The sequence below is a fragment of the Carassius auratus genome, chromosome 9 (assembly GCF_003368295.1).
Source record: "Carassius auratus strain Wakin chromosome 9, ASM336829v1, whole genome shotgun sequence".
Taxonomy (NCBI): Eukaryota; Metazoa; Chordata; class Actinopteri; order Cypriniformes; family Cyprinidae; genus Carassius; species Carassius auratus.
This window is the reverse complement of record NC_039251.1, coordinates 15422234-15450217: the sequence shown is the minus strand read 5'-3', so window position 1 is coordinate 15450217 and position 27984 is coordinate 15422234. Positions and strand designations below refer to the sequence as shown.

Below are 27984 nucleotides of genomic sequence, written 5' to 3'. Positions count from 1 at the left end.
CCCCACTGAAGATAAGAAACTTATTACTAGTGTACCTACAATTTGTCATGTTGCACCTAATTAGTCAACTTGTTGTACTTTGGAACCCTATTTATGAATCTATTTCTGGAAGATTCTTAAATGCAGTGCTGAGACAACATTTGATCTGGATTTGGATATAAAATTAGCGTAATAACTATAAGCTGTTTTGCTGTTTACTGCTTTTATAAGCATCTGCCTTCCAAACTAAACAAAACCTTAATAAAGGTAGCAATAGTATTTGTTGCAAAAATAGCACTATCCTGTTGAAAAACCTATTTAAACCAGCTTAAAATGGTTTGCTGGATTAAGGTGGTCTCTGAAGTTCTAGCTAGACGTCTAGGCTTGCCAAGCTGGGTTCAGCTGTGAGGCCAACTACTATTTTCCAGCCTGAGCAGCTGAAAAGTGCTCAATACCCCTTTAAACAAACCTGGGAAACCATCAAGGACCAGCAAACAAGCCAAGGCAGTTTTAAGATAGCTTTGTGTTAGTATCAGTGTTGTGGTACTCTCAACTTTTTTGTAGATTCAACTCTGTTCAAATTTGAATCCAAGACCATATTTTCAGAAGCATTCACATTTGGCCTGGACTTGAACTCAAATGAGCTTGTCTTGAACTAGTCATAGAAAATATAGTCTTGGACTCAAGACTTTAGCCTGAGTCAAGTCTAGTCCAGTCTTGAGAGTGCTACAACACTGTTAACATGTTGCTAAGCTAACATAATAATACAGTAATTATCATAAATCTACATACAACTTACATATTGGGTACATTACTTTTGTTCGTGAATGAGTTGTTTCAATAATTCTACTATCTTTTTTGAGTTTGTTATTAGCATGTTGCTAAGCTATATATGCGATAATATATATATGCTAATGACCATAAAACCACATTGATCCTGCTTTGTCCACTATCATGAATCTTTTTTCCCCCCACAGAGCTCAAAAAAGTATTCTGGGATTGCCTTTTCTGCTTTAAAATTGAGCATTTCTCTCATGAAGCACAGAAGAGACTCACAATTAGTTTTCCATTAGCATGTTACTTACAAAACTAGCATGTTAGCATACAACATTGTACTCTATTGAGCAAAACCACATAGAATCTTGTGTAAATTATCTGTATTTCTATCATTACAACTCTCAGAAGATTTTAGCATGTTAATGGAGATGACAGTACTAATGTATTTGGTCTTGGCAGAATAGATCTGCTACGCTGCTAAATTGTTGTTGTTGTAGATTATTGCTGCTTCTGCTAATGCCAATACATACGCTAAAACAGTGCTGTGAGTATTTAAGACATACGGCTACTGCACAAATAGCATAAAAAATAACAGGTAGTGATCTATACAGGTGAAGCTGGGGAAGGTGGAGGGTTTCAGAGGAACTTGAGAGAGCTTGAGAACTTGCTGTGAATGCTAATCAGCCATTTAAATTTAAAGCAGTAAGCTCATTGGCTGCATATGCAACATGAACCAATCAGCTTGTGCCAAGTAGTTTAATGCTGTTGTATAGCGACCCATCACCCTGCACCATCTAGTTTCATGACAGAACTTGAGATTTAGTTGGATTAAAATATTTGTATCAATACTTTTGGCATTGAATATAGTACAGTAATTCTTCTGGCTTCATCCACCATCTATTTTCCTACAGAGCTCACAATGAATTCTGGGATTGCCTTCTTTGTTTAAGATACCAAAACGAAGGTATTTGAGAAAGCAGTATAATCATGGGGCCAACCTTTTGGAACAGCCTCAGTGTTGAGAGCTGGCCTTACAACGCGGCCTACGTAGGCAGCTTGCTGGGTTTTTAAACAGAGTGCCTATATAATGAATGTACGCCATTCATCCTTAAGGAACAACAGTACAGTTTTAGGTTGACCTTGAGCGCTGAATACAACATCAGCTCACTGCCAGCTCCACGCCCACTACCACGCATCCTCCTTATTCTCCACAGAGACTTCCTCCTCTCATCTGTGCTAGTGGCAAAAACTAATAATCAAATCTTTCCTCCCACAGACACAATGGTTTCTTTGGAAAGCCCCTGCCAAACTACCTATCTCTTTGTCTCCGTTTTTCGTGCTGTAGACTTAATCGATGCACCAGCCCAATGACAACTCGCTTCTTACTCCGAAACCTTTGGTTTGTGTAATTTGTCTGTCTGGTGTCGTCTTCCATAACCACAGAGAGTCTTTGCAAGTGCCAAAGGATCAGGCGTAATCATGACAGGCTTGACTTACAGGTGAGGTCACAAGTAATAAGCACTAATGAATACAAGATCAGGCTTGGCACAATCAGACTTGCTGCAACACAGACCTTATACTCCTCAAACAGAGCTTTATTTTGAGAGGAGCACTGAGACTGTTAACATGGGTGGTGGTGGTGGGGGGGGGGGTTGGCTGTCAAGCTCTCACCTTGTCTGAGGCTCTCCACCGCTGTACGTTATATATGCGCGTTGCATTTGCAAACGATTCTTCCATTTGTCAGGCTGTTGGCAAACCTGTCACACTCGCCCGGTGAAAAGCAAATAATTTATTTATTTGAGTTCAACATAATTAGAAGCATTACCCCACCGCTTGGCAGTGACACCTTTTTATGTTATCAAGCGTGCAAGTGCAAAGAGTTAAGATGCGCTTGTTGGAGGTGTGGAAGTTTTCACTTTTTTAAGCATTAATATAATTAAATAGCAACAGGATGAAGTTGTTTTTGACTTCTCTAGAATGCCAACTTCACAAAAAAAGAGCTTTTGTCAGCATTTTTTGCACAATTTGACATTGACTTTAGACGTTCACTGCAATCCAGAATACATTAGAAGGTATTCGTTTCCATTTCTGACTATTTGGCACGAGTTGCTATATAAATATGTTATTCATTCCTAAAGTACGTTTGGGCTTCAGAGGAAACATTTATACTATTGCTTCTTTCTTCAACTCTAAATAATTGAATAGAAAAGAGGGCCTCCACTGTCTTTTTTATCGAATCTTTGCGAGAATCTTCAACATCTGTTTTACTGTGCATCCACTGAGCACACGCTCACATACAACACAGAAGTTGACAATAGAGGCGTTTTTTCCAGCTTTGAGCTTTTTGATAAAAAGGAGCATCAAGAAGCCCAGCACAGGTACAAGATGGTCAGCCTCCAGTGGGTTTGCTTGCAGTAACATTTGCCATCCACCATTTACCGTCTAGGGGCCCTGACACATTCATCGTACCATGTTAAAAACAAGTTGATGAGAGTAAAAACAACGCAGAGATATGTAGCGCTTTACATCTCCCTTAAGTGTCTGCTTCAGGGACAGTTTATGTGCTAGAGATGGCAGTTCTTTGACATTGTCATCTTCTGTCACATCGCCACAGCTAGTCGTTCCTCCACCTGCACATTCTTTAGGTGCCGTAGAAGGCTCATAACTCGTCTCGCTCTTTGTGCGGAATGTCTCGGGGCCTTTATGATAATGAATGCATGAACTGGGTCTTCCCCCACTAAAGCATTACAATAAATAAAACATTTTAGTCCAGCAAGGCTGTGTTTCCTGGTATTTAAGAGTAAAAATCATCACAGATAGACCCACACTTTTTTGCTTAATGCTTCGGAGAACAATTCACCAGGGAACACGATTCATTCCCGTTCGCCAGACAGAAAAACACAATGTATAATTAAAAGTGTAAAGTGTAAAGATGTAATTGTTGGAGTGTTGATTATCATTAAATAGCTCTGCAGAAACATGACTGTAAGCCATATTTAGCATACTTAATTTATTAATCGAGCAAGCTGTTTGTTGCTTCTCTTATGTAAGCTGGAGGAGGTATGAAGATTTAAGATGGTGTGAACTCTCATTTAACAGTCAAGTTGTGACTAGCTACCTCCGATTGTTAGCTTATTTGAAAGGACAACAATTATCATGTATGAAATACAAACCTATAACACCTCCAGTGTCCCTTCTTGGAAAAGAGTTTTTCTGTAAGAGGTGTAGATGGAAATTACATATAGTGAAAGCAGTTGATTTTATCTCTCATAATTTATTAATCTTAGTAAACCTTTTCTTTTTCGTTGATCAGTGTTTTTTTTGTTTTTTTTTGTAAGGTAATTCCCCGCCACTATCTAAAAGATAATTTCTATTGAACATCAGTTAGCACACAGGTGTTACTGGGGAATTATTGTGCATCCAGGCTTCAGTCACATCCTCCCCATAGAAATGGGTTTGCGTATTAAAGACAGTTAGCAGTACACCACTTTTGGACATAAAGATGAAGCTCTTATTTAATCCAAAAGTAAAAAGTACAGTACTTTAGTTTTTAAGAAAAGAAACCGACAAAATATAAAAATGATTGAAATGTAATAGATGGAAAATGTATTTGTCTAATAAAAAGACAAAATTTGGTCAAATGCATGTACAGTACTAATTTCATATTTACCAGTTACTAATTATATGACCAATATAGGAATTTGAGTGAAAAAAATATCAGAATGTTTTGGTATTTGGTGTGTCCTCCTTTGAGTTTAATGACAGCAGCACTCAAGCTGCATGATCTCCAGAGGTTTGTGTAAAACCTGATGATCATATTCTTAGAAATGATTTAGAATGTTCTAAAGAGCATCTTTTTCTTTAATGGAAGTTGGAATCTGACAATTAATATGAAGGAGTTGCATGACTGTGTCAAATTTGCTGGATCAGCAACTTACAAAACTGCAGAGCACTAAATGTTCCTTTATATTTAAAAAATAAATAAATGCATTTTAAAGTTTTGTACATTTTCCTTTTTATTTTTATACATTTTCGGGTTTAAAAGTAGAAAAAAAATTAATTGTGGTCTCAGACTTCTGGATCCCACTTTTTGCCTCTCTTATGAAGCCAATACTATTACCAAAAAAAATTAGTCTGGTCAGTTTTTCAAAGCTGCAACAGGTATAACTGAAACTGTACATTTTAACATTCATGTAGCCACCTGTGTGCCGTTCATTTTTGCTTCTATCTCCTAATGATTATTTGCTCATACTCTTCATCCCCATTCCAGTTCATCAATCACAACAGATCAGAGTGTGTGGCTGCTGCCCTGGCTTTGTTACTCTGTCACACTGAAACTCCACATCTATTATGCAGTTTCACATTAATCTTTTAAATCAGTCTTCAAATTAACGTACATCCTCCCTTAAGAGATGACTGTGATGCTGTGAAGAGTGTGTTCCTTGTTGGCTTTGATATGGTTCTAATCTTCTTTAACACTTCAGGATAGTCAGAGTGCCCTCCATTGTCCAATTATTGTACTGCACTCACATTGTTCATTACAAGTTGACTAAATTATTTCTTTTTGTGCACTAGCTTGCTTTAACCACAATCCTTATCACAGACTTTAGGAGTAACTAATGAGATCGATAATAGCTAAAGAAATACATCAATTAGCATTCCCATTCATCTCAAAGGCACTTGTCTGCCTTATGCCGGAGCCCTGGAAATATGTTGCTTAAAAGACTGTATTGCATCAGAATAGGTGGTTAATTTTGAATGTCCATTAATGGAGAACGATGCTTTTTGTATCTAGATGATGTGGTTACAGAATCTTCCGGCAGGGGCTAACAGAGCCTAAGCATCTAAACCATGATGATCACAAACCAGAGACACTAGCACGCATAAGATTTTACCCCGTGTGTTACACCAATCAAATAATCAATCTTAAAAGCAGTAAATTGGCTTATGGATATGATTTCAGCCCCTCTCTGTGGTCTTAAAGGGCAATATATCCCAACACACTTTGAGAGTACAGTAGTTCTGTGATTTCACCAGATGCTTCAGAGAAGTAGATGTGGTAAGTGCTCTTATGTTGCTCTGGGCTGGTGTACATGGGCTGTATCACCAAAGTTTGATGTTGCTCTTCCCTTTCGTTCTTTTCGTAATGTACAGAACAGTAAACACTTTATAAATGAAAAAAAACAAAAAAACATTTTTTTTTCACCAAATCGTCTGAGAACCGCTTTCTCCTGTAGAGCACTCAAAAAGCCTGCGCTCTGACTGTAACTCAGCTGCTGGGTTGTTTCGTCTGAGATAGGCTTAACCCAACAGTTGGGTAAAAAAAAAAAAAAGATCCAGCGTCTGGGTAAAAATAGTAAAAACAATCCAATAAAATGACCCAATGGGCTCAACCCAGCATTTGGGTTAAAAAAATAACCCAGCATTTTTAAGAGTGAGATAATAATAAAATAAAAAAGAACTATTACTGAGAGTGTGCCAATCCAGGTGGCATATTTGCCATGAGTTTTCTCAGTAATTTCCATAAGGTTTGTAATTAACATAAAAAAAGGTGTGTTGTTGATTCTTAAAGAGATAGCTCACCCAAAAATGAAAATACTGTAATTAATTACCGTCCACTTTGTTGTGCCAAAATTTTAAGACCTTCATTAATCTTTGGAATACAAATAAAGATATTTTTGATGAAATCTGAGAGCTTTCTGACCCTGCATAGGCAGCAGCGATACTACCACATTCAAGGTCCAGAAAGGTAGTAAGCGCATCATTAAAATAGACCATGTGACATCAGTTGTTCAATCTTTAAATATAATATATATATAATCTATAAAAATACTTTTTTTTTTGCACACAGAAAACAAAAATAATGACTTTATTTAAAAATTTCTGCTCTTCCCTGTCAGTCTTTGACGCAGAAGCCTTTGTTCTGACTTTGAACCCGAATGCCCTGAGCCTTGTTTGCAAGCAGAGGAATGCACACTGTCATGAACGCTAATCAGAAACTGACACGGAAGAGAAGAAATTGTTGAATTAAGTCATTATTTTTATTTTCACACAAAAAGTTCTCATAGCGAGATTGAACCACTTATGACACATGGACTTTTTAACAATGTCCAAACCTTTCTGGGCCGTGGTAGCTCCGTTGCTGTCTTTGCAGGATCAGAAAGCTCTTGGATTTCATCAAAAATTTGTGTTCTGAAGATGAACAAAGATCTTTATGGGTTTGGACATGAGGGTGTGTAATTAATAACAGAATTGTCATTTTGGGGTGAACTATCCCTTTAATCAACAATGTGTAATGTACGTAAATGCCTTAAATTGTGTTATTTTATCGTTTAAGATCATGTTTTAAGCCCAGTTGACTTTACAAATAGGCTAAACAGCTTTACTAGTGTTCTGGTAATATTCAATCTGTCCATGACCATTTCAATTTTTGAAATACTGAAAAAGATTTTAACATCTCAGGTTTATATATAGCTATTAGTGTTTTGTTGTACAAGTTAAAAAGCACTCTCTGAGAAACTTTAATGTTTTGTTCTACAACATAAATGAATTTTGAAATGTTTTGTGTGTGTGTGTGTGTGTGCAAAATCCTACTACAGAAGCACTACAACTACCACAAGGATATAAGTACCAAAGGTAGCAACTTGTTAGCAACTATAGTTTCACATTTTTAAACGCAGAACGGTGACAGAATTCACAATTGATCTGTGATTATGTGTTATTTCTATTGTAAAACAAAGCCTCTTTTTTAAAAACAAGAATCCTATGGTGTGAAAGTGTAAAATCTCTTTCAGCTGTAAAAACTACAAAGATCTTTAGGTGTATTCGTTTAGATAAATGCATTTAATATTATGGATGGCATTGGCCTTACCTGAGACTGTTCAGTGTCCATGATTTTATTTTAGAAATGTCTGGGATCTCATACTTCAGGAAAGATCAGTTTTCTAACTCTTTCAAGACCAAGTAATGTCAAAGCGTTCAGACATTTGATAAAAAACAGTGTCAAGGATATTATAACAACTGAAGTGCTGGTTAATACTCACCCCTGTTGAGTCAAAAAACTGACAAGAAGAAAGGCGGTTAGTGGCAACACAATTATCAAAATGTAAACCCATATGTAGGCGGTTGCTTTTACCATACAAGCACCTGTGAGCAAAATGTTTAGTTTATTTGTTAAGCTTTTTACACACACATAGAATAATATATGTAATCATTTACTTATTTTTATATATACTTTTACTGTATTTCATTTGACTTAATCCAAAAAAAACTTGAAGAATACAAATACAAAAGTAACATTAGAAGAACCACAAAAACTCCATGATAGCTCAGAGTTCAGTACAAGCTAGTAAAGAGATCATAAATATCTTATACCAGGCTCTGGTCCTGAACCTTAACACACAGTATTTCAAAGAAAAAGAGATGGTACCTTCATTGTTTCCCCAACTTTGCACTTTTGTCCACTTGCTCCAGTCCTTGTCTAGTCACCCCAGCTTCATTCTTATTCTGAAATCGTAATTTATCTTCACGCTGAGAGTGGACAGGTCACACCTCATGTCGTTGTCTCACTTGAATACTCTGACCTCCCTGCATGTAAGCAAATACATACAGGCTGTAAGATTTTCCAGCTTTGCATTGCTTTGAATAGCATGTGTCAGTTTACTGTATCAGATTCATGAGTCTAGTTTTCTCAGGTTTGTTCTAAAAGTGAGTTTTACTGCAGCTCAAATGTGTAAGTGTCTTTGACACACTGGTTCTTATACTGCACTTCAGCTTCATAATATGAGAGCTGATATTTTATTACTGTTATCTGGAGCCCTCCATGTTGCAATACTAGCATGCTAATATTAAAGGGGTGGTTCATTGTGATTTCACTTTTTTATGTTAGTCAGTGTGTAATGTTGCTGTTTGAGCACAAACAATATCTGCAAAGTTATAAAGCTGAAAGTTCAGTGCAAACGGAGATCTGTCAATCTGTTTAATGCCTACAAATGCCTGCTTCTCAGAGTAGGTGACGATTCGGATAATGGATCCGCTTTACAGTTCTTGGACCCTATAGTCGGTAGGTGACTTTAAAGTCGAAGCGTGAAAAGTAATCCATGGCAACAAATAACAGCGTATCTAAAAGTATGAGACAACAACAAACAAAAAACATGGGTCTACCATTAAAAGTTCTGCACGATCCTCTTCAATAAAATCCTGTTTCTCAATCGGGCTCAAACTGATGGTGTTGTCTACAGTACAAAAAAAAGAAACACTGAACAATCTCTTTAAAAACAATCTGGTCAGGGTCAGTTTCCATTATCTCACCTTGAAAAGACCAGAATAATTATGAGTATTGTAGGTCTATAAAAAATTCAGCAGAAAGTGAAAAATCTGGTCAGTCTTTGGCATTCAGTGGTCTGATATTTCCCAATAATTAATAAGCAGTGCTAAATAACAGATAACAAATAACAGGCCTAGTTTCTCAATAAAACAACTATTGCCATTTTGCATTTTGCTTATCGATTATACTGAAAATGAAATCTGAGGTCTTCAGTATTTTGCATCAATGTCCTGATCACAGTGTCAGGGTTTATTTTGCTAGCTGGATGTACCGCTGGATGTGTAATTATTTTGATTGGTCAATCATGCCATCCAGTGGTATGACTTTCCTAATATTTACCATTTTCCATGACAACAGTAAACAGCAAACCAAAGCTACTTTTACATTTGACAAAATATTTTAAATAGAATTCAGTATATTTACTTTTCACTAGAGGTATCTCATTCGTTTCATACAAACGGAACTGGCACTATCTTGTCTCAATTATAATTTTTTGCCACTTCCATGGCAGTTCTTAACTGTTTAACAAATTGGTGGCTAATTCATATGAATTTGTTTTCTTGCAATCTGCTTATGCATCACTGACAGTTAGGTTTAAAGGTGGACCTACATCAATTACATTGTACGAATTCATGGCAAATTGCCAATTCAAAAGTAAGTAACTTTTCTCATGTGATCAGGTTGTGCATTGTAAGGGACCATATTTTCCTAGCAGAAAAAAAATGCATAATTTAATCTCAAATCAATACTTCATGTCCATGTATTTATTTATTTGCCAAGTAGTGGAATTAACAAGAATATATACAATCACGTTGTCATTGTTATTAGGCCAGATTATTATAGTTTTAAAAATGTTCACAGTATGTGTTTACAGTATGAAATTGACTGAATGAATAATATTATTTGCGAAAGTGTGGGGCTTTACTTAATGAGTGTGTTCTGATCTGAATCTTATACAGGATATACCAGCTCATGTGAATGCCGCCCCCTCCTCAGACCTTTTGATGTGGCTCTCCAGACAGCTCATGCACCATGATGCACCGCTACTTATCAGCAAGCTTATCATCATCATCAAATGTTTGTCTAAATGTATACTGACAAGAATGTACTTGTCATATGCTCCATTCCTAAAAATTAAACCTATGACCTTTACATTGGGAAAGCACTTGTTTTATTGCTCTTCTAAGGGACTTTTTATGTTACTGTCATAATAGCTTGCAAAGTATTTTCTCATGCTCTTCAGCTACACAATTTTCTAGCGGTTGATAGATAGATATAAAAATATAGAATATTTGTTCTGTCAATTGAGAGCTAAAGTAATAAAGATTAAAAAAAAAATACTCACCACTATTATTTTACTCAGCATTAGACCCAGGAGCAAAGAGCAAGGCAAGGACTAGCAGGCTGTTCATGATAAGCTCTTCTCTCAGTTACTTATCAATGAAGAGGTCTAGAACACAGAGGAAAAGGTCACACAATTTATACCTGAATCACCAAACCCTGCTGTTTCTCCACTCGTTTCCTTTCCATCCTCTCAACCTCACTTTTTACTCTGTCTTAGAATGGTTCAGTGTAGTATGAGGGAGGGCTTTGACATTAACTCTGTCACATCAGTGGTTTTGCTTAACATCTTTAATCAACTCTTATCATTTATATGCTGGATCTTTTCCCCTACAGTTTTATCTCTACATATTTGGTATTTTCCCATAGTAAAATTTTCCCATTTTAAAATGAAGACAAGAGCAGATTATTAGAAAGTCTAACCACAAACTCTCGATAACGTAGAGTTCAAGAGCAGATGAAGATCCAACCACAGATAGAGGGAGGAAGAGAACAAGGGTCAAAGAGATAACCAGGCTAGAACACTTCACTTACTATTTTTCTTTTACTGAATTCTTTTTGCGAGATCTTTAAAACCTTCAACACTATGATGCTTACTAGTCTTCTGTAATAAGCAATCACAACATCTGACCACAAGATGGTATTGTGACTGTGCCACACATAAAAAATGTATGTTATGTAAAAATACTGTATATTAAACTATCCATGTTTACAATTAAAAATAATCTCTAAAACATAAAAAATATATAACATAAAATATTGCACAAATCAGATGAACATTAATGATCACACAAAAGCAGATGCATGGGAAGTGTTACCTGTGAACAATTACATTTATGAGCCTGGAGCAACTGTTTTGGAATAGATAAAGATAATGTTTTTGCACACATAGTATATATTTCAAAGGCAAAAGAGCAAGTGAGTTGGTGAGGTATTTACCCTAATAAAATAAAATCTTTTTAATAAAATTAATTCAAACTAATCCACAGGCTCTGTTCTCAAAAAGCATACTAAACATATAAGAATCAGGTAGTTTCCCAAAAGCATTGCTAGCTAACTATGATCGCATGTTCCGTTGAATTATATGTAATGATGTAACTTGCAACCATAGTAGCTTTAGGGAAACTCAACCCCAGGTTGATACTGCACAAAACGCTTCAGTCTCTAAAGTTCAAAGAGTTCACTCTTTTTTATTGGATAATTTATTTATTTTCATCTTTTATTGTATTTTTCTATTATTTGTTTTACTGGGTAAATTAGAGGGGAAAAAAACATTTTTAATGTTTATATATGTTGAAAAATGTATATAAAATCCAAATTTCTGAAAAGTACATCCCTATATGCTCCACTCTATCTAATGGGCTTTGATCAGGTCAAGAGAACATATATAAAAAAAAAAATGTAAGGGCAAAATAATGAAACGTTAATTTGGAATTATCATAATACTACACTATACAAGGATATAAAATGGTGTTTAGTGTTTGAGTGAATGATACTGTGCACATTCTATATATAAATATTGCTCATATAAAAGCTGTTTGTGATGAGCTTTTGGTGGTAATCAGTGGATTTGGGTTCAAAACAGATATTAGTACTTCAATATGTTGGTTTATTCATATTTAATAAGTTAATGAAATAAAGTATTTTATTGTGAATTGAAGTTAAGTCTGTAAAACCTAAAATGTTTCTACCATTTTTATTTTTATTTTTTTTACGGTGAAGGTCTGGCAAGCACAGATGCTGGTATTTTACTGTAAATGCCACAGATTTTTTACAGTGTACTACATATTCATAAATATTAATTCATTCATTCATTCATTCCTTTTCTATGTATACAGTCTTGAAGTCTATGACATCATAAATACTGTCTTAACAGACCATATATGTATACAGAACCACAGTTTCAGAGAAGAACTGCATCCCACTGTTCCTTCAAGATCTCCAAGTGTAATACAGATTAATGAGATTAGAGCTCAGCATTTATGAAGCGGTGAATGACAATGACCACACCAACCTTGTCATTTCAATTGTGCCACAGAGAGAATGGATATGTCAAGTTAGGGAGTGAAGGGGAAAAGAGAGCGTCAATTCAAAAGATGAGGATAAATCTTTGAGCAGCACTCGATTCCGTCTGGGCTGCAGAGCAGTTTTCCCCCTCTGGGAAGGGCTGCGTGTCTGCAGAGAAACCGAGCTAAGACGAGACCTGTCAGGAACAAAGAGCGAAATTCCAATGATATGTTTAGCTAAAAGGGTGAGAGAAAAGTGAATCAAAGCAGTGCAGGATCAAAGAAACGCTTCAGTAAAGTCAACTTGGCCGCCAAGAGACCAGCAGGGGATGCATATGATTTATAAGTTGTTCTTCAGAACCTTCAGATGTTGAAGAATTGATTGTTATTGTTGCTAGAGAGAAGAAGAGGGAGATGTGGGACTGAGGTGAAGGGTCACCTATTTACGCTTCAAAAGTGGAGCTCTGTGATATGTGACCGTCGTCAAACACTGGTCTTGAACAGAGGCACTTGAACACGTCAGGGCCAATAAGCCACTGCAACAAACGGTGGAAAAGAAAAGCGACAGTTGTTTTGTTTGCTTTGACCTGACTTATCTACAATCAAACAAACAGCTTTTGAAAGTCAACATGACAGCGAGTGATGATCAGTGGCAGTTTGTTTGAGTCAAGGCCACAGTAAAGGTCAACTAAAGGGTCAATGTCAACAGTGCAGAGTTGTATCGCTACAAGAGATAGCACACTTTCTGATATACCATTGCTTTGAATACAGCTAACCACAATTTGAGATTTACAATACATACAAGTGCATCTGCAATAGCAAACTTGCAGAATTCCATGAATATTCAGATTAAGGTCCCTATTTTAATAACCTAAGCGCATGATCTGAAGTGCATGGCAAATCTCCCATTTTTTTTAAGAGCTAGTTGCGCTTGCACCATGGCGGACTCACTATTTACATGGTTTAATTTCCAAGAGCAAAGACTGGATGCTTCTCCAGAGAGGAAACGGATCTGCTCATGTGTGAGGTTAAAGCACGTGAGCAGACCATCTACAAGACAAGCCGGATTCCACCAAAGGCCCCTGACAATAATACACAATAATAATCTTTTACATTGTAATCCTTTCCATTTTAGTATTTGCCATGTTTGTGTGCTGCTGCGAGTCCCTGTGTGTGTTTTAAGCGGAGCGCCCATAGGCGTACATTATGCGCTCTTTAAATAATAAAAAATATTGTGCCACTGACTGTAGACCAGGTTTCTGTTGGTCAAAGTTACCTCAAAATAGCAACGTCCCAACAATGCGCCTGGACACACCTTATTTTCAGACCAGCATTTCCATGGGTGCACAAATGGGCACAAATGCATTTCCAATTTAAACAATGTGGTGCAGTATGTGAAAATGATAAATGGCGTCTAGCTGAATCTAGCAAAATACACTTGCGACGATGCCACGCATTGCTCCGCATTGTGCCGGATGTATGATAGGGCCCTAAATGTTCATTAACATCATCAATGTAACAGTACTGATCAGTTTCCAAACCTACTTTTATTCAGTTATCAGGTTTGCTCATCACTGGCATTTTGCAAGTGTACACAACAAAAGCAGCTGTGAGCTAACCACACTAACCACTAGTTCCTTTGAAGCACAAGGAAGGCACTGTACTTGTCAGACTTCTCTCCATTTCTCAGAGCAGACTTGAGTACCTTTCCGCATAGTTCTTGTAAATAATAATAATAATATGTACATTAGTGTATGTGTATGTATGTTTCTTTTTTTCTCACATCTATTTTATGGAAATACTTTATTTTTTGTGTTTAGTTCTTTTTATCATTATTTTTTTTTACTTTATTTTAATATTTCACAGTTTGTGGGTTACAGAATTAATAAACAATAAATCCAAGATAAAATAAAGGACCTCACTATTATTTTAAAATTTGCAAATTTTTTTTATCAATATAATAATAATTAATAAATGGACAATTATTTAGTCTAGAAGTAAAAAAATAAATAAAATCCTTAATTTAAAAAATAATATGAACTTAAAAACACAACACCCTTATAAACGTGTGGTCTAATGGTTAGAGTTGGACTATTAACCTGAAGGTCACAGGTTCGAGTCTTGGTGCTGGCAGGAGTTGTAGGTGAGGGGAGTGAATGAACAGGGCTCTCTTCCACACTCAATACTTATGGCTGAAGTGCCCTTGAGCAAGACACTGGGTGCTGGAGCAATAGCTGCCCACTGCTCTGGGTGTGTGTGTGTTCACTTCTCACTGCTGTGTGTGAGCACTTGGATGGGTTAAGTGCAAAGCACCAATTCCAAGTATGGATTACCTTACTTGGCAAATGTCAAGACTTTAAAAAGTTTTTTTTTAAATACATGTTGCATTTTTATTATTATTATTATCATTATAATTTCACAAATTACAATATTAAAGAAGAATAAAAACAAGATAAAATAGAGAATTTTATGATATAATTTTATTTAATGATAATAATACACATAATATTAAATAAATGACTGTGTAGGTCAAAATATTCCTAAACTTACTAACAAGAAAAGTCTATCTCGTAACAAGAAAAGTGTATATTTTGAACAAACATAAAATGAAGGACACAACGTCCTTAGATACATGCTGCTGCTGTTTGTGTTTGTGTGTGTGTGTGTTTTTTTCTCAAACAGAATGAAAGAGTATAAAGGTGCGTGACATGACAGAGAACATGACATGCAAGACATCTGAAGCGAACAGTGAGTGTATGTATGTGTGTGTTTATGAGATGCAGCCAGCAGACTGCAAGGTAAGAGTGGTCCACTGGGACAACTCCGAAATAACAACAAAGATTCATCAGAGGTCTGGATGAAAGCCCTGTCATGAAATATTTGACTTCTCACAGTCCACACCTCAATGAGTATGTGCTCATGGATTGACTGACCGAGGCTGCTGCCAGAGCACATGGGATTTTGACCACAACAAACCTTGGATCTAGCGGATACCTAAGTGCAGTCACATTTAATATAACAGAACACAATCACTGCATTACGTTTAACTCTGCTTTAGCCGTGATATTCATCAAAGGCAGAAGTTTGGCTTTTTTTCACAAGTTAAGTCAAAATGGTTTTATAATTTCTTGGAACTGTGCATTATTTCAGAATGTATTTTTTCAAATGCAAACAAAAAAAAATAAAAAAATATATAAAGAGAAAAAAATTGCATGCTTTCCAATGGTAAGAATATGATGAAAGTTCATGTTTGTTATGATTCTTCTCGACCTGTTTCCTCTAGCAGTTCATCTTACTTCTCACATCCATTACTGTTTCATTTTCAGTTCAACAGTGCCATCAAGTGGACTCCTTGCAACTACTTCGTAGTTGTATATTCAGGACAGAAATATAAAAGCCTAAGCATCATTTTTTATTGTTTAGTAATAAAAAAATAAATAAAGTGCATGTATTTGGATTTTCAACAAATTCCAGTAAAAATGTATGTATAAGAATGATCTGATTCATACAAGAATAACACAGCTAATGTTTTAATTTCATATTCAGGTTGTCAATGAACACATAGTTTTACAAAGTATCAACATGTGGAAACAATTGTACATTTCCTGTTATCTGAAGAAAGTTAATGGTTTTAAACCAGTCATTTTAATATCAAAGCACTTAACACTACAGTGCTATAGTGTATAATAGCCTAATTACTTGCAGGCTGGAAAAGTCCAAACCCCTGTCAAGGTTGCATTTGAAGAAAATTACTTAATATTTATCTGACATGTACAGTATGCTTGGAGTCAGACGAGGCAGTTCACATTACAGAAGATTGCTTTGTATTATGGCCATTTTGGTAAATTACATTGCCCTCTGATCTCTGCCAGTTGATTGACTTTCATGGTTTTCATTATAAAGACTCACAAAGTCTGTCTGTTGATACTAGTAAACAAAATCAGAGACTGTGTCCAGCTGTGCTTAAGATTGTAGTTCAGCTTGATTACAGAGGCTTTGAAATGCTCTAGCCGAGGAAGACAATCGTTTTGCTGTTTTTACTCACCCATTATTGCCATGTATGGATGCTTATTACAAACAAAACACAAAGTTTAAGTGAAGGTTGCTCTGTTAGTATATAATATTGTCAGAAATGTAGCATAGCGATATTTTAGGAAATAAAGGCTTACAAGAATAATGTTTTGTATTGACAATTCGGTAATGTGAGACTGACTGTATTCACCTTATTCCGCCCCGCCCACTTTTAATACTTCGCATTTCCGCATTTTGTCATCCGACTTCCGCTAAATCGATACGGCACGTCCGGTTACTAGTTCAGTAGTCCTAAGATTGTTTATAGCTAGCTATAACTGTCGTGAAATGACAAAGAACGTTGTTATAAATTGGGAGCACGATGAAAACGTCTTACGACGATCAAATGGTCTCAAATTGTCCCATCCATCGTCGCTGTTAACGTGGGTAATGTTAGACAATATGAAGAAGTGTCCAGAGTTAACCTATATATTTAACTGCCCTGTCAGAAGGAGTTGATGGAGCTGCAAGGAAAAATGATTTTTTTTTTTAAATGTACCGAGGCTTACCAGTATTTACATAGTGAGACAGTGGGTCGTGTACTGTTACACAGCGAGGGTTTTTTCGTCTTTTTAAAAATGAACGTGCAACCAGCCACGCAGTCTAAACCTCTCCGCATGGTGCTGGATTTGTGTGTGTGAGTGAGTGATGTTAACATACACGAAGTTATGAATGTTTAAAAGTATATTAACGTGTTTGATGACCATCATCAGACTAAGTACTTTGTCTAATAACTTAATTGTACAGTGGAGTAAGGTAAGTGAACGTTTATCAATTACACATTAGAAAAGGAGGAGGCTGGAACTTGGAAGTGAAAAACGCTGTAAATCCAGGTATGCATAATTATTAGGCAGATTTTCTTTTACAAATAAAACAAGCCAAAAAAAGATTATATATCACTTATAAAAGATTAAATGCAAAATTAATAGTTAAGATTGGTGTGGTTTGGAATTGGTAAATATTACCAAAAAATATGTTTAGAAAATCAACTTGCACAGTGTATATGCAAAAGGTAAGGTAAAGGTAAGATTTGGTAGGTGCACATTAAGTCTAATCAATGAATAATGTAGGTAAACGTCAAGTGTAGTAATAATAATAATGAATGATTATGAAATAATACAACTGTGAAAGCTTTGAAATGTATTTTAGGTTTGCCATGTTCTGTACAGGGCTGAGGACCTGTAAGCTGCTCATCTGGGATCCATCACAGCAAGTTACATGCGCCACACAATCAGCAATTCTGTGCCAAGACTGTAGCTAGACTACAAACCTTTTATTTTAAAGTGTATGCTTCCTCGTGTCAGATGAGTTTCAGGCAGGCGACCTGCTGCTTTCCACAAGATACTTGCAGCTTTGTAAATAAGCAGGAATGAGAACAATTAGGTTAAGGATAGGATATTAGGTAATTGGGATGGGATGTAGAGGATGTGTGTGAAGACTAACTATATGACATAAGTTGTTTTAAATCAGTTGTGTTAAACAAGAGACAGACTGTGATTTGTTTTTTAGAACATGGATAATTTAATATAAGTTGTATAAAATCATTTGTGATGTGTTGATCAGTGTTTGTTGTTTTCAGGAAGCAAGAGACACCTCCTACTTACCATCCTATACAATTTCAACATTTAATTTCCATATGTAATAAACCAAGATGGAATTAACTTGCAAACTTGACATGACTTTTTCCTTCAAATCAGAGATTAAAGATAAAAAAAGATCAAATTAAGATAAATAAATAAAAACTATTTACAGCAGGTAATGTCAGGTGACACTGTAAAGGTTCATAAAATAACTATTTACAGCAGGTAACTTCTGGTGACTCTCAGCGAGATCAGGGGCATGTGGATCTGATCACCCTCACAGTTGTCCACTGCATCACCGGTGGTCATTGATACATCTGTGGAAATAATTAAACATTTTTAAATTAGTACTTACAATATATCATGAGTATTAATATATGATGGGACCCGAACTTAGAACTATGTGTGTGTGTGTGAGAGAGAGATGCATTAGAAACAAAACCGTATACACACTGTTAACTGTGTTCAAACGTAGGTCAGTATCTGAATGAGAAATGAAGCTAGCTGGCCTGCTATCACCTGCAATCTCTGTAGCAGGAATAATGTGAGCTATTGTAATGTACTATAATATCTTGTACTACCGTAAACATTAAATAAATCGGTGGACAATGGTAATCAAGGAAAATTCGTTGTACTTCGTTAACTGCCTGTTACTGATCTTAAATGTATTCATAGAACGGACTTCATAAATCTAACGTTAGGCGAGCAAACACATAGTTAAGGTTAGCTTACCCGAATCTGACAATCTTTTTATCCCCCGGCGTGACCTCTTTAACGGGACATCGTAGTCGAGACATTTCTCGGGGTTAGGGTGTTCGTCAGTCGCCTTCCCGTCCATGAAATGGTACGAACACACATAAGAGTGCTTGGGTGGGCGCTTCAAATTTAGCGCCTTCATCCATTTCCTCAGGTGCTTCTCTTCTTTAGGTGGTGGGTGTAAAATGTAAAGTGCAGCACAACACTCCGACCGCTTCACAATGTGTTCGCTACATCGTTGGTGCAATCGTTTTTTTTAAATACAATTGTTATGCAGCCCCTAACTGAGCATATAATACGTGATATATTTGCGTTCTGTTATCTAGCCACTAGCCTAGGTACGTTACGTCCGGTCCCTCAGCCGGAAGTAAGATGACAAAACGAGCTCAATGGCGGCACCGTTGTTGCCATGGAAAATAAGGTGAATAAGCTAGGCCTATTATCTCGCTTATAACAAGGTTACACACTAAATAAACAAATACACGGACATGAGATATTGATTTGTTTGAATTATTTTACAGACTCACCTGTGTCATGTAGGCCTAAGCTTTTCTGAAAGAAAACAGTCCGCTACAACGTAAGAAAACAGCCGTCCTAACAACAAGATAAACGTTCATGTTAAAGACTGCGGTGAGGACATCTTCACTACAATCAATTAAGTCTTTAGTCTTGTGACTTAAGACAGCACCACTTAGCCTACTTAGATATAAGTATGATTGGGAACCGAGAACCAGTTCTTATTTAGAACCGGAACCCTGAGCAATTAATAAGTTTTGGTTCTGAAAATGGTTCTGGTGCGACACGTGACCAAGCGCTGCGTGAAGCCTTGTGCCAGCGTTTCCGGTTATGAGTGTTACAACAGAAATGTCCCTGCCTCTTTTAATAACTGAGCACATCTTTTTTTCCCCGACTGTAAATTTACATTTGTCCCATACTGTCATTAATATAGGCTATAGTGCTTGGGTGCCAAGTTGCATTCTGGGACGTGGCGGCCATGTTGCCAGCTTCGCGAATGTAAACATACAGCCAGTTGAACGAGAAGAGCAGAGTTGGTAAAAAGAAAAAAATATGTCAAAATCGCGAAAAGGTTGTGCGATTTATAGGGATACGCTAAATAGGGATGCCAGGGACCGGTATGTGGACAAAATCGGCTCTATTAACGGTTTGGATCCATATGAAATTCCCAACATATAGTGGAGTACCGACGGAGACTTGCTGCCGCACTTTTGCATTACAGATATCTTCGGCTACCTTGTTTGTTTTGTGAGCGCCTACACTTCAGAATAGTTCCGAAGCTACAAGTCAAGTCTCATGTACAGTTCACAAATGGATGGGTTCAGGAGCTGCAAGTCATAGAAACGGAACAGCGGCAAAACAGTATAAGTTACAGTAATCCGGTAAGCTGCGCTCTAACGTTACCTAGCTGCTACCGTTAGTGTTAACAACCATTCACACATGGACTTTTAACAATGTGTTTCAAAAGTGTAGTTAGTAGCTGTCCACCCTCCCGTTTTTCCGGGGTTCTCGCGTATTTGAGCTGTTTTCCCGCTGTCTTCCCGTTTTAGTATTTTCCTGTAAAATATCCCGTTAGCCCCTCCATCAGACCTGTCAAGTCTCTGTGTTGTTGTCCTGTTGCTACTCCTTGCCCTTCTAGCGAAACAGATGTTTTCAAAGCATCGTTTTGATTACTTGAAAGCAACCTTAGCGTGATGTTGGGCTTTTTAAGATAGCGTGGTTGTTGTGAGAGCACGATTTCACGCCAATCTGTAACTAAAGTCACGTTAGACCTAGCTTCACAAATCGCTTAACGTTAGTTAATGCAGCAGTTTTATAGTACAAATTTTTGCTGTCAGCAGAGGGATAGCAACAAAAAGATGAATGTTGAAATTTCCCGTATTTTGGATGAGTAACTCGAGAAATTTCCATTATTTTCAATGTTGACTTAAGCTATATAAATTAATATTCAGACGTATGTTCTCCGTAGTCGCGCCTCCAAGCAGAAAAACGGTGTAAAGTTAATCCACTCTCCTTTTATTTTCCCCATGGCTATTATGTGTTGCGCTATTACACCCCACAATACAGCAACGGTTGAAAATGGTTAAAATAGATTTTTAATTCATCAAATTAGGGAGTATGTCTAAACACTGCGCAGTAGTCCGAGTGGCAGTAAAGGAAGCATTCAACGTGGCGGCCACGCCAAGTAATGACGTCACGACGCCCAAGCCCTATATTGATTTCAACGTGGACCAATTACACTTATGCATTTAGCAGACGCTTTTATCCAAATCGACTTAAAGTATATTCAGGCTCTACAATTTTTTATTATTATAATCATAATTATTATTATTTTTTAATCAGTATATGTGTTGACGTTCCCTGGAAACTGAACCCACAACCTTTTTGCGCCGCTAACGCAAGGTTCTACCACTGAGTGAGGGTTAGATTGTAAACTTAAGTGTACAGGTCATTTTAAGAGTGATAAAGAGTTGGAAAATATTTATTTTCATGCATTTAATGTTTAAAATGTGAAACCTACTCATTGCATCACACCATCTCCTGACTGCATTATTTATTATTTGTAAAATAGGGGCTTTATGGAGTGTTTGTATGCTTGGTTATAAGTATAACAGTTAATATTTCATTAATTTAGGGAAATGTAGATTTAAGTGTGTCAGTCCTCAAGGGACTATTTGGCCAACAGGCTTATTCCTGCTAGAAAAGAAAAATGTTATTGAATGTCATCAGCTCTGAAGCACATGTGATTGATGGACTAGCATTACTCAGTGTTACTTACTAACTTCCAGCAACACTACATTCAATCAAGATAAAATAGTGAAAACATAATCACAGGTTTATTTAAATGGAACTGGAATCGGTTGTGTTTTTCTATATTTTCTCTAAAGAGTTTAAATTAACTTTAAATATGTCCATATTTTAAAGCTTTATATTCTGCTTCTACATTTTGCTACTCTCATCCTTTCTTCACTCCACACATTGAACTTCATGCATTGACTTCCTTTCTATTCTCTCTTTCCGTTCCTCCATCTCTTACATTAATTTCCTGATTGCAGACTCACATCTGTTTATCAAAAAGATCAATTACATGTCAACTATAATATAACCAATTAAAAAAAAAAAAAATTATGAATTTGAGTATAATCACTGAGGGTTAAATGTCAGCCCACTTTACTCGAACCCCATTGGCCCACTTTATCTAACACATTCTGCTAATTTCAGATAATTCAGCAATATTTAAACACCTTACACGAAAGCTATAACAGATTTTTAAACATTTTGTTCGAAGCATTTTATACTGTTAACTGTATGAAAACAAAAAACAGCATGAATTATTATTATTTTTTTTATTTTTTTTACTGAACAACCTTATAATTTAGAAATGTCTTATGTTGAAGGGTTTTCTACCTTTCACCGTGACACAGTCCTCCTCTCAGGTATGGCCACACCCACCAGTGTCATATTGCATCAACCAAAATAATTTTATCATTTAGAGGAATAGTGTCCCTTTAATTAAGAACCATTGTTACGCTCTGAAAGTGCAAACCCTTTGAGCACAGTACAATCAAACTTAAATGGCCCACTTTACCAGAATCCACCCTACAGGGTCTAGTGTAAAATGTGTTTATGAAAAGTTTATTATGAATAATAAAATTCTAACAAAAATACATTTTGGTTGAATGCTGTTTGCATTCTAAATGCTGAGAAAATCACCTTTAATGTTGTCCAAATGAAGTCCGTGGCAATTCATATTACTAATCAAAAAAATGAAGTTTTTATATATTTACAGTAGGAAATGTACAGAATATCTCCATGGAACGATATCTTAATATCCTAATGATTTTTGGCATAAAATAAAAATCAATCATTTGACCCATACAATGTATTTTTGGCTATTGCTACAAAAATAACCCAGCGACTGATTTTGTGGTCCAGGGTCACAAATAATTAAAAATGTAAATCATGAAAGCATATAGGGTAGCCTATTTACTTTTAGTGAATTTACAAGCATTCTTGGTGTTCAGAATTTCTCTCCATATAGTGTGGAATAAGATTGCTAAAAATGGTATGAAGTTTCAGTGTCATTAATGAACTCACAGTGTCCTTCCTTACTTGCCCTCACATTTCTACTTCTAAAAGCGGGATCTACTTCATCAAGATCAGCCTGACGCAACCAAACACTGAGACTGACAAGAAAATGAGCATGAAAATATGACTCCCCTCATTATCCAAGATGGAAAATTCTTAAGCGGACTTCCAAAAAGAGAAATCATGGAAATACACTTTTCGTGTCACAAGAGGTCTGACTGTGAAAGCCACACATTCTCTGCTGGAACACTTTTCTAGGCTCTCTTTCACTGCTTAGACACATAGAGGGCAAATCTGTTGTGAATTAAAGAGTCATATTTAATACATCTATGATTCCATTGGACACCAGCTCTCAGTTGGTTTTTCAAGCCCAACTTGAGAAAACGTTTAAAGTGTTGAATGTTATTCTGTGTGTTTGAACTCCACATTTTTTTCTTGAGGGTGATATTGTATACCCTTGTTACCACAGCCCTTGCCTGAAGAACTGAAAAACTGTGCTGAGCGACTACAAAGAACATGGTACTGAATAAATGCAGGACAAAATGCCATTGTGCCATCTTGAGGAGGTGTTGTGGTATTGCATGGTATTGATGGCTAAGATTTATGAAGCAATATTATAGATAAAATCAATAAACTCAAGTCTCTTGAGCTCATCAAGACTGCATTTATTTGGTCAATACAGAAAAAAAACTGTAATCTTGCAAAATGGTATTACAATATAAAATAATGGTTTCTATTTGAATATCTTTCAAAAAAATCTCATTTATTTCTGACGCAAAGCTGAGTTTATATCAGTCATTACTCTAATATGAAGTTTCATATGATGCTTAAGAAATCATTTTAATATGCTGATTTATTATAAATAAATAAAAACAATGTTGGCAAGTTTTGCTGCCAAAGAACAGCATTTATTCAAAATATAAATCTTTTTTAACAAAATAAAACAATTTAACACATATCTGATGAATAAAAGTTTAAATTTCTTTAAAAAAAAATTAGCTTCGCATTACAGGAATAAATACGATTTTAATGTATATTAAAATGGAAAACGTTATTTTACATCATAATAATATTTCACAATATTACATTTTTTCCTGTATTTTTGATTTTAAAAAATGCCACATTGATGAGCATAAGAAACTGCTGTAAAAATTGTTCTGATCCCAAACTTTTGACCAGTAGTTTATACATTTTAAATTATTTAAATAACACCTTTCCCTTATATTAACAATTTTTATATTTTATCTATATATATATATAATATAGCCATAGTTTGGCTGGTCCTGCGTCTTATAGTCAGGTGCGACTTATTTATCAAAATTAATTTGACATGAACCGAGAGAAATGAACCAATAGAAAATATTACCGTCTCCAGCCGCGAGAGGGCGCTCTATGCTGCTCAGTGCTCCTGCAGTCTACACTGAAAACATAGAGCGCCCTCTCGTGGCTGTAGATGGTAATGTTTTCTCTTGGTTCTTTGTTCTAAATAAATGCGACTAATAGTCCAGTGCGACTTATATGTTTTTTTTCCTCGTCATGACGTTTTTTTGGACTGGTGCGACTTATACTTAGGTGCAACTTATAGTTTGAAAAATATGGGGTAATTGCTTTTGGCATTAAACACAATTTAACCAAGACCACATCTGTGCGTAAGTGGAGAGAGTTTGGTTAAAGCTTGACAAATATCTTTTAGCACATATTTTTTAAACAAACTTCTTGAATTCATCATAAAGCACGAGCACAAATGCGCTCCCCATTCCTCTGAATACATTAGACAGAGCCCCTTTGAAGAAAGCTTTTCCACCCTCATCACGAGCGATCTTTCTCCAGCAGTCAAGGGTTCCAGTGTACATAATATCCACTGGGAAAACAAAAGACAAAGGCCTGAGTTGCAATAAATGCACACTTGATGGAGAACAGTGCATATGTTTGAGTATGTCTGTTGTGTACCTCCTTTGCGGCCGGACTGCATCATCATGCGACGCCGCACAGTGTCAAATGGATAGGACACCACGCCAGCCACTGCTGTCACGGTTTGTGCAATCATCCAGCTGACCACAAAATGGGTGTTCTTCGGGTCGGGAAGCATGCCTGCACAGCAACACACACAATTATACATGCATGTTTCTTATAGACTGTATATGAAGATTTGAGGATATTGACTTGAACTGGCCATATCACAAGTTAAATTACAATGACAGAAAGAGGAGCTGCAATTCTGAATACTGAATTGTAACAGTAAAACACAGGTAATGCATTCTGGGAAATGAAGTGATCTTTCACCCCAGTCCCCAAAAAATATGATAACATATAAACTTTATACAATTTTTTTACTTTTTTTTTTTTTTTAACATTTTAAAACTAGTGTTGTTATTTTTAAGTAAATCCATTACAAATAGTTTCCATTCACTGAAAAAAAAGCTGAAATAAAATACAAATTGGAAACTGAAGTTAATCTAAAGTTCTAAAATGACTAAAACTGCACCCGCCTACTTCTATTCACTTTTGAGACTCTACATCCCCTCCAGAAATCTGAGATCTATGAGTAAAGCGACGCCTCATGGTACCATCGCACAAAAGCACTTTCCAGAACATTTTTGTTAGTTGCTTTGGATAAAAGTGTCTGCTAAATGAATAAATTTAAATGTAAATGTAAAACTTAAAAAAAATAAAAATAAAGCTAAATGGAAACTGAAAACATAAAAAGAAAAACTAACTCAAAATGTTAATAAATACTCATTTAAATTAATAAAAAGCTCATTTAAAATATAATATAATATAATATAACATAATTTACCATTTTCAACCAAGGCTTTGTCCAGCCAAGGTTTATAGTTTGCATTTGCTTTTCTAGTAAAACCAATGTTATTTATACTGAGAATATTTTTATTTTTTATTATTATTTTTAAAAAAGTACTAATTAAAATTATGAATAAATACTACAACACTAAAACAACCTTTTTCAAACAAGGCTTTGTCAGTCTAAGATTCATAGTAAGTATTTGCTTTTCTAATAAAAGCTTCAATTATTTTTTCTAATTTTAAAATTCTACTTGTAACCCTGCAAATCACATCATCTGAAGCACAAACCTATTACCTTTAGCAGTGTCATAGATTTCGAAGTAGGCGGCCCTGTAAATAATGATGCCCTGGACAGAGATGTTGAAGCCCTGATACAGACCCCGCAACCTGTCTGACCTAAAGATTTTGACCAGACAGTGGGCCAGCCCATTGAACTCTCTGGTGCTGCCGGCTTTGCCGACATCTGAAGCCAAGCGGGTTCAAGCGAAATCCAGGGGGTAGATGAAGCAGAGGGAAGTGGCTCCTGCAGCTCCACCGGAGGCCAAGTTGCCAGCTAAGTATCGCCAGAACTGCGTGTGCTTATCAACACCACCCAAGAATACCTGTTTGTAATTGTCCTTGAAGGCAAAGTTGAGGGCTTGTGTGGGGAAATAGTGAATGGCGTTGGCTAGGATGCCACGCCAAAAGGAAGCAAAGCCTTGTTCCTTAGGAATCCTCACAATACAGTCCATAATACCTTTGTGTTGTTTGTCTGCACTGATCTGCTTGCTGGCATGTTGTACCTATAAAATGAAACATAAAAAGACTGTGAGATACATGATATCTGGATTGATTTATTGTCTTTTGATTGTCCTTGAGCAACATTTCAAATACAGAAAACTGTGAAATTCTATTACCATTTAAAATAACCTATTTTAGCAGTTCATATAAAACAATTTCTAATTAATGTTATTCATTTCTGTGATGACGCTGAAGCTGTATTTTGAGCAGCCATTATTTCTGTTTTCACGATCCTTCAGATATCCTTCTAATATGCTGATTTGCTGCTCAAGCAACATTTCTTATTATCAATGCTGACAACCGCTGCGCTGCTTAATATTTTTATGGAAACCATAATAAATTTTCCTAAAATTCTTTGACGAATAGGAAGTTCGAAAGAAGACCATTTTTTTTAAACAGAAGTGTTTTGATAACATTACAAATATCATTAATATCACTTTTGATCAGTTAAATCTGGTAAATCTACTAACCCCAAATGCTTGAACAGTAGCCTATAGCGTATCACAGTTTCCACAGAAACTTTGATAATAATATGAAACGCTTCTCCAGCAGAAAATCAGCATATTAGTATGATTACTGAAGGATCATGTGACATAAGACTGTTGATGACTGCAGGAAATTCAGCCTTGCTATCACAGGAATAGGCTAAATTAAATATATTAAATCAGAAAACAGTTACTTTGAATTATAGTAATATTTCACAGAATTACTGTTTTTACTGTATTTTAAATCAAATAAATGCAGCATTAATGAGCCTAAAAGACTTCTTACAAAAACATTTTTTTTTTAAATCGTTTGTATGATAGCGTATAGTTCTGACATGATTTTCTTCTGATTTTATATTTCTTGGCAAAAATCAGGCCAAATGCATGAAGTATGGGCCTGCAACAGGAGACCAGACTGCAAGGGGCAAGCTACTTGAAATTCACGGTTTGGCCTTAAAATAAGGTACATTTGGGTTACTAAAATCTATCTATTTACCATTTACCAAAAGTTGACATGCTGCAAGGATGAGGATGTTGCAGACCGACAACTCGCCACTAAAATAAAATAAAAAAAATACATTCCTTTGTGGTTATTATTAAATAAGAGAGAAAAGGGTTTATAAATTAGCATGCATCACGGTAGAGTGAGTGAAGAGAAGTCGAGATGATGAATCTCACCTGCAGCAGCAGTTTAACTCTATTGGCGCGACTGCAGTTTTGGAAATAGCCGCTGCGACCCCACCGGCCAAGAAGTCTTTAGCAAAAGAAAGTGCAGCATCAGCCATGACGATAATACTTAACCTTAGTGTATTATAAACACGATATACTGAACGTGCCGACAGAAGCAGGAGGTAGAGCGGAAAGTGATGAGGATGCTGCGGCGGACACACTGCGCTAACTCTCGAGGTTTCTCGCGATATATTCTCCCGAATTACTAGTGTGTAGAGTAAAGACGCTGTGTACAACCATACGGTCTG

The 27984-nt window shown here is 36.1% G+C and overlaps 1 pseudogene; it reads right to left on the bottom strand.

Moving 5' to 3' along the window:
* Window positions 1-24643: 24643 nt before the first annotated feature.
* Window positions 24644-27792, bottom strand: LOC113109318 (ADP/ATP translocase 2-like; annotated as a pseudogene).
* Between the last annotated feature and the right edge of the window lie 192 nt (window positions 27793-27984).